We start from the raw sequence: 8,549 nt of genomic DNA on the forward strand, positions 1-8,549 counted from the left end.
CCCACTTGGAAGTCATTCTAGGACGCCATCAAGGAGTTTTACTACCATGTTGGGAGCTATGAGGATAAATACATAAAGTGGACCATACTGTGGTAGGGAAGGGACCAAGACATGCTAGAGTTTACCAAATTTTCATACCCTTTGCAGGAAGTTGGGTATCAAGGATTCTAAAAAACATTTGGTACTCAAGTATCACAATTGCCTACACAATTACATCCAAGATGAGATGGAGTTCCTAGACATCTCCCTACTCGGCACGATGCAGTGATACGTTGTCAATATTGAAAAGAAGCTTAAACAAAAAAGTGAGACTTTGGATTTGTGAATCCGAAACAAGGGAAAGGTGCCCCCAAACCATAAAACAAAGGACAAATCCAAGGTGGGATGACCCAGGACAACCCACCAAAGGCACAAACAAAGAAAAACACCATGAAGCCAAAGAAGGACACGAGAAAGTGTTGTGAGTCCCATAAGAGTTGCACTCACAACACAAGTGAGTGTCAGGCCAAGCAGTGACTCGTGGCCAAGCTAAAGGCTTTTGAATTAGATGCATGTTCCGACTTTGAGTCAAAACCTGACAAGGGGAATGACAAAGAGAAGCATATTATTAATGCGGAGCCCAACACAACCATTTCCACCATGAAGATTCAAAAGGAGGAACCCAAAGATCTAGACGAGGAGGAGTTCCTCTTCCACTTCGAGATGTGGGTAAATGGTTCCCTGCTACAGTTCATTGTCGATAGCGGGAGCCAAAAGAACCTCATTTCAGCAGAGGTCATGAAGTGACTGGTCTTAGTGAGCACAACACACCCACAACCATACACCATCGGGTGGCTTCACCAAGGACGAGATCTTTGTGTTAGCCCGCAGTGTCGCCTTCCATATAGCATCAAGCCATTTGTTTAGTCAATTTAGGGTTCCTAAATTGATGTCATTAATTGTCAACCCGGGGTTCGTAAGCTGATGAAGTGAAGGTGTACTATATGTACTTAAGCAACCTCTTAGAGTTTTTGTCGTTTGGGGGTGTTGTTTGTGGTTGATTTATCTTCCTAAAATGGAATGATGATTATAGACAGATGAGTGCAAGTGTGTGAAAAGTGAGTTCTAGATGAGTGAAAGTGTGTGATTGGTGATTTCTAATTACTTGCTGAATTTGTAAAGGAAAAGAACTTGAAAGAAATGAATAACTTGAAATGACTTGAAAGTAAATGACCACGTTCTAATGGCATTAGTCTCTACTCATATTGCTGCAAATAAAAGAAACAAGAAAATCACTTCAAGGACTGATGATAATGGTTATCTCTTCCTAACTCCCTGCTTCTACCACATAGTACTGTGTAAAACACGATTAGGAAGTAGCTGAAGACAAATCCAAGAATTGATAAAAACTCTAAATGACAAATTATAACACTACTAAGCTTTTTCCATCATACTGCTTCCTACATATGTGATTATGTGTAACAAGTGGAAAAAGTATTAGTGCCACAAGCCAAGACTACTTAAAAACAAGCTGCAATTAATTAGTGTTCTGTTCTCTGAAAGATAAGCCATTCATGATAAAGAGAGCATAAATTAGTTAGCATCCAACTTGTAAAACTAAGCTAAAAACTAATCTAGAAAACAGAGTAAAAAGGGCAGCATTACGAATAAGACAACTGCAACTACCATTAGATATTAAAGCAAATACAACACACTCAATTCCCGGGTTAAAAACCTGCAAAGAAGCAAATTTGATCAGTGAAAATAAAGGCTGCAGCAATGAAAAGAAATCAAGCTGTACATAACTCAAGAAAAGGAAATGCTGTATGTGAAATAAAGAAATTGCAGAAGTATAAACATGAAATACTTATACAAGGGCAGTCATGAACGGGGGCCCTCCATCCATACAACCCACAGAAAACTCAGATGCTTTAAAACTTCAAAACAACACTGTTTCCATTACTTCATATGCAGAAATACATAGTCAAAAGTGCTGGAACAACTCTATAAAAACAGAGTTCAGAAAGGTGCTAAAATTCTCACAAGTTCATAAACTACAACAGCTAAAAAGTTAACATAAGCGTACGCAGACGCAAGTATTTATAGGCATCTGCAAGATGGCCTAATGCGTAAAGCATAAAACAGAAAATAAACTGAATATCATGCGTATTAAAGGTGCAGTGAACACGTCATATGATTCATGGTCGAGCTGGAGGTCCTGGTCGTTATGGGCAATGAATCCAGCATTGGATCATGTTCCCCACGGCTTACAAAACACGGACAAGTCATCTTTTCCACCGACGTGACCAAACAGCTTACGCATCAACGTTAAGCTGCCTTTATTTGACCGTAACTTGACCCCCTTTGACCGGAGGTACAGATGATGTGGCTGGCTGAACTGATGGCACAGGAACCTCGAGCACATATATTCCAACATGCCCACGTGGCTCGTTCTGCAAAATAGCACGTGGAACCTTGAGATCAACAAAATTGTTGCGGAATCATCAGATGGCTGCGGAATCGCTGAATGGCTGCGGAATTGCCAGACAGCTGCAGAATCTCTGCAAATATGTCAAAAACTAAACAAAACAGTTACCCATTAGCAAAGCTCACTTGATCATGTTTAATGACAACTAATGTAATGATCTGGGTGGAAAATGAGGCAAAAGAGAGAGGAAAGTGATGAAAACAGTAGGTAATGATGGATGATAAGGTGTAAAGTAGAGGCTCTACATACCCCCACTACGAGGGCATTGCATGTCCTCATGCAAAAACACTGATTAATCAACCTGTTGTGATGCCTCTGCCAAGACATCCAATCTCCTCTTCTTTCTCTGTGTAGACACATTGACCCTTGGCTTCTTTACTAAGCATCTGAACTTTAGGTTGATCAAGGCTCTGTCTAGCCTTTTGCATTTCTTCCTTAACTTTTTGTTACTTCTTTGCCACAGGCCCAAATGTAACATGGTGTTATCATGAATCATCTTGTCCAATTTGGCTTGCTCTTTCAACTTTTCATTTTCTTGCATGATATGTCGATTTAGAACCTCAATCTCAAAAATTTCCTGTTTTAAGGAGTGGACTTGTTGCTCTAAAGGTTGAACATTGCTTGGGCCAGCAGCTGCTTGCTCCAATGTCTCCAGATAATTATACACTTTTTGCTGCTCTGGGTCAACCTCAGGTGACTTTTTGGGACTTGGTTCATAATCAAATTCAGATCCGTGTTCATGCTCAAGTTCATGTTCAAAAGGACTTTCCTCCCATGGAGGACTAGTCTCTACATTCTCAGCGTGTGAAGGAATTTTCTCCAAGTCAGGACTTGTAGCACCTTTTTGAGGTGAGCTTAAGTCAATGAAGAATGACTGTTTACCCTTTGTGGCCCCTACTTTTCTGTTTTGTAATCTGCTGCTCCTTCTTACAGAGGTGGTACTCTGTTTTTCTTTTGGTACTTTTTGCTTTTGTTTTTCCTCCTTTTTGGAAAGGGCAGTTTCATGAAGTTTGGCCATTCTTTGAGCTAAGGGCTGAGTGTCTTCCTCACTAGAATTCTCAGGAGTGAGGTGAGTTTCTTGGACTACAGATTTACCTTTATCTTGCTTTTGTTTCTTCCTCCCTTCTTTTCTTTTCTGAGCAATTTCTTGAGCAAGTTCTGAAAGAGTTTCAGTGATAATTCCTTGGGCTGCTTGGTTATCATCTTCAGTAAATCCAGGATCAATTTCCTGTTCAGGATGCTGTATACCAGTTTCCTCATCAAACTGTTCTTGAACAGTTTCCTCTTGGGCAGTTGTTTCAGGAATAGTGGTATCAGGAACAATAGTTTCTGTTTGGGCAATAGTTTCTTGGTTAACCCCCTCTCCTCTTTTTCTTCTACTTCTTTTTGGTACTTGAGGGGACCCTCCAGAAGTTTCTCCTAATTCTTGAAAATGATTTCTTATGAGAAACCTCTCCCATGTGTCTCTTTTTTATTTCAATTGTTCCTCAACTAGCAATTTCACAAGACCGTGATGATATAAATGTGCTTCAATATTTCTGGGGTTCCTTTGGACAATTGCACACATTTTCTTAAGACTTGAAAGTAGAAAGTATGGGAGGTTAATATCATCTCCTAGAAAATGCATCATAACCTTTGCATGATAAACATATAAGACCCCAAATCTTCCCTCACAAGTGAAAATTTTTTGCAAAAATAAGAGTAAAGTTGTCCATTCCTCCTTAACATAAGAAACAGGAATCCCTTTTGTAAAGATGTTGGTATCCATACCTGGGTTTTTTAAGATTTGTTTCCACTGCTGATCTTGAATTGACCGGTTTTTAAACCACCTTTCTCCAGTCTGTGGAAGTGAGGTAGCTTGTGCTATGCTGCTCTCAGTGACTGTGAATTGTAAATCCCCTATCTCCACGTGATTATCTTTTTCTCTGAAGGACCGTGCAAAGGCCTTTGTAACCTCCTTATGGTAGCCTCTGAACTTCTGGATGCATTGTAACCAGTTTGCCTTTTGCAATGCCTCTTTAACCTGAGGATAACCCTCCAGAAACTTTGAACCCTCCGGTTCTGCCCTTAAGAGCTTCCCCATTGGCTCTTACGGCTCTGTTCTATTTAAAACACGGCTTCAAAACGGCTTTACACAGTCAATTCACGGCTTTGTTCTAGAACACGGCTTCAACAAGGGTCTTACACAGTAAATTCACGGCTCTGTTTTGGAACACGGCTTTAAAATGGCCTTGAATTAGTGGATTTACGGCCTCAACACAGTGGATTATGGTTTTAGCTCTGGATACGGCCGTAACAGACCTCCACTGGTGATTAGAATTAGCGGAGAGGAAAAACAGAGTATGGTGAATGGTAGCAGCGTAGTGAGCACAGCGTAAATGGAATGAAACAGTGTGAGTGGAAATGAAACAGCGGAAGTGAAATGATATGAGCGTAAGAGGGTAGAAGGGTTATGGAATAATGAATGGAAACGGCTATGTCCTTAGGTTTCGGTTTCATAGTTACACTTGGCTGCGTGAGTTAATGTCATATAGAGACGTAGTACATTAGGCTATGTCACTTAAGTACGAGATCTTAATGGAAGAAGCAGCCGCAAGTGAAATTCAAAATCATGGTAATCAAGGACTGATAGACTTGGGAGATACGTGGGTATATGGTCGCATGACTGGTAATCATTACATTTAGTGGCAAGAAACATAACCTAGAAAACTTTGCATAATGAAATAACTGTAAGTTTAGGATTTAAACCATACCTCAGATTCCCATTTAGATTTGCCTTTGATGACTTGCCACTAACCCTTCGCTGATTTATGGCTGTTGCATGACTATTTTCCATTTATTATTGATGACCACTGAGCTGTAAAGAAATTTCAGACAGACTGTGTTTTTTTATGCAGGTGCAGAGGGCTGCGGAATGGCTGAATGGCTGCAGAATCGTCAAACAGCTGCGGAATCTGCAGTAGTAACCTCCGACTGCACAAAAACAACTTTAACTATCTAAAAATGACTTTATTGATGGAATGGAATGTAGTGAGTGGATGGATGAATGAAAAAAATGAGGTGGAGTGAAAATGAATGAAATGGTGGTGATGATGAAATGAGGAGAGAAAGAGATTTTTTTTTTTTTTTTTTTGGAAAACATGAGGTGTCAGGTGACCCTGATTTTCACCTCAGGTTTTCTGTATGAGACTGCCAATCAGAGATTGGTTTTCAGGCTCATACATTTATTCTTTTTTTTCTTTTTCTTTTTTTTTCCTTTTTTTTTTTTTTTTCAAAACAAAAGATTAGGCTGATGGAGGAGAAGAATCCTTCTCCACCAACCTGATTGCAGAATCTTCTTTGAACAATTTGACAAACTCTTCTTTTGAGAATGGCTTCTGGTAGATCTTCAAGCGATGGCCATTCACAATAAGAGGAGTATGAAATTCATCAATAGTTTTTACTCGAACTGCTCCATTGCTAAAGACTTCATCAATCTCATATGGCCCAAGCCAATGAGTTTGAAACTTTCCTTTGAAGTCTTTGAACTTTGAATCAAACAATAGAGCCCAATCTCCTTTCTGAAACTTTCTTTCTTTGATATGACGATCATGCCATTTAGATCTTTGATGCTGAACTAGATCGGTCCTTAAAATTGCATCTTGTCTTATTTCATCTAGCTCATTCAGTTGGTCCATTCTGTGCTTTTGGGCTTCTGAGAGGCTCATTCCCAGTTGGACTGCCATCTTGAAGGTCTTGATTTGGAACTCAATAGGAAGCAGGACTTCCTTCCCATAAACAAGTTTATAGGGAGAATGTCCTGTTGTGTTCTTCCATGTGGTTCTATAGGCCCATAAGGCTTCAGGGAGCCTTTCCGCCCAATCTCTTCTATGAAGATGAACAGTCTTGGTGATAATGCCTTCAAGAACTTTATTGGTAGATTCCACTTGACCATTGGATTGCGGATGGTAGGGAGTAGATGTTCTGTGCTTGATCTTATATTCCTCCATCAGCTTCTCCATCAATTTAGATGTAAACTGGCTGCCTTGATCTGTCACAATTTCCCTTGGGACACCAAAACGAGTGAAAATATCCTCAAAAAGAAATTGAACAACTGAATTTTCAGTGGCAGAAGGAAATGCTTTTGCTTCTACCCACTTAGTAACATAATCAGTACAAACCAGTATATACTTCTTTTGCTTTGATGGTGGATTAATTGGTCTAACGAAATCTAGAGCCCATTTCTCAAAGGGTTCAATGCATACCTGAGGCTGTAGAGGCATTTCATTTGAAGGAGTTGGTTTCCCAACTCTTTGGCAGCTGTCACACCTTTTAACATACTGCTTTGCATCTTTAAAGAGAGAAGGCCAATAATATCCTAGAGAAAGGATTTTATAGGCTGTCCTCTTGTCCGCAAAGTGCCCGCCGCATGGTTCATCATGACATGCCTTAAGGATGTCAGGCATTTCATCTTCCCGAACACACCTTCTGATTATACAATCTGGCCCTGTTTTGAACAATTCATTAGAAATCCAAGAATAATGTGAACTCTCCCGAATGATTTTCCTTTTCTCATTAGGAAATAAGTGTAGAGGAAGCTTCCCTGTAACAAGATAATTAGCCATATCTGCATACCAAGGAGTCTTGGTAGTAACTGCAAACAAGTATTCATCTGGAAACTTATCTTCTACTGGAGAATCTTCATTAGTGTTTTGGATTCTAGACAAGAAATCAGCTACTGTGTTTTGCTTTCCAGGTCTATCTAACACAGTAATGTTAAATTCTTGCAAAAGTAAAAGCCATCTTGTAACTCTACCATTAGTGACAGGTTTGTTCATTAAATATCTTATGGCAGAGTGATCAGTATGGACAAAGGTTTCATAGCCGGTTATGTAGTGTCTAAACTTGTTGATTGCATGTACCACAGCTAAGAACTCTTTTTCTGTAACAGTATAATTTAACTTAGTAGGAGTCAAATTCTTACTTGTGTAATAAATGGCATAAGGGATCAAATCCTTTTGTCCCAAAACAGCTCCTAGAGCTGTATCTGAAGCATCAGTAGAGATGTGGAAAGGGAGTTTCCAATTTGGTCCCCTTAAGATGGGTGCTTCAGATATTCTAGACTTTAAAGCTTCAAAGGCAGATTGACACTCAGGATCCCATTTAAACTCACAGTCTTTGGTAAGCAATTTGAAAAGAGGAGATGCTATCCTAGTGAAGTTTTCAATAAATCTTCTGTAATACCCAGTAAACCCAAGAAAACTTCTAACATCCTTCTGGCAATTTGGAACAGGTAACTTAGAGATGACTTCAACTTTGGATTTATCAACCTTAATTCCATCTCCTGAAATATGATGTCCTAAAACAATCTCTTCAGTAAACATCATAAAACACTTTTCATGACTTAAAGAAAGATTTGTTTCTTTACATCTTACCAGTACTTTTTCCAAGTTTTCCAAAGCTTCTTCAAATGTATTACCATAAACTGTGAAATCGTCCATGTATACCTCTACACAATCATGAATCAGATCTGAAAAGATTCCTAATACATCCCTTTGAAATGTAGCAGGTGCATTGCACAATCCAAAAGGGAGTACTCGGTAGGCAAAAGTTCCCCAAGGACAAGTAAATGTGGTTTTGTCTTGATCTTCAGGTGCTACCTGAATTTGATTGTACCCACTAAAACCATCCAAGAATGAGAAATACTTTTTACCCGCTAAAGTGTCTAGTACCTGATCAATAAAAGGTAAAGGGAAATGATCCTTTAAGGTTGCCTTGTTCAATTCTCGATAATCAATGCAAACTCTCCATTTACCATTCTTTTTGGGCACTATAACCAAGGGAGAAACCCATTGGCTATCTGAAATAGGGTAAATGAAGTTTACCTTGAGCAATTTCTGGAGTTCTTCTTTCACGATTTTCCTAAGGTTTGGATTCATCCTTCTTTGTGGTTGCCTAACAGGTCTGCTATTCTCTTCAATGTAGATGTGATGAATACAAGTCTTAGGATCGATTCCTTTCATGTCAGTGTATTCCCATGCAAAGGCAGTGGAATGTTTTTGCAACAGTTTAGTTAATTCTTCTTGTTGTGGTCTTCCCAAGT

The sequence above is a fragment of the Pinus tabuliformis genome, chromosome 4_1, assembly GCF_031772625.1.
Source record: "Pinus tabuliformis cultivar Carrire ecotype Pingquan chromosome 4_1, CPIR1, whole genome shotgun sequence".
NCBI classification, from domain to species: Eukaryota; Viridiplantae; Streptophyta; class Pinopsida; order Pinales; family Pinaceae; genus Pinus; species Pinus tabuliformis.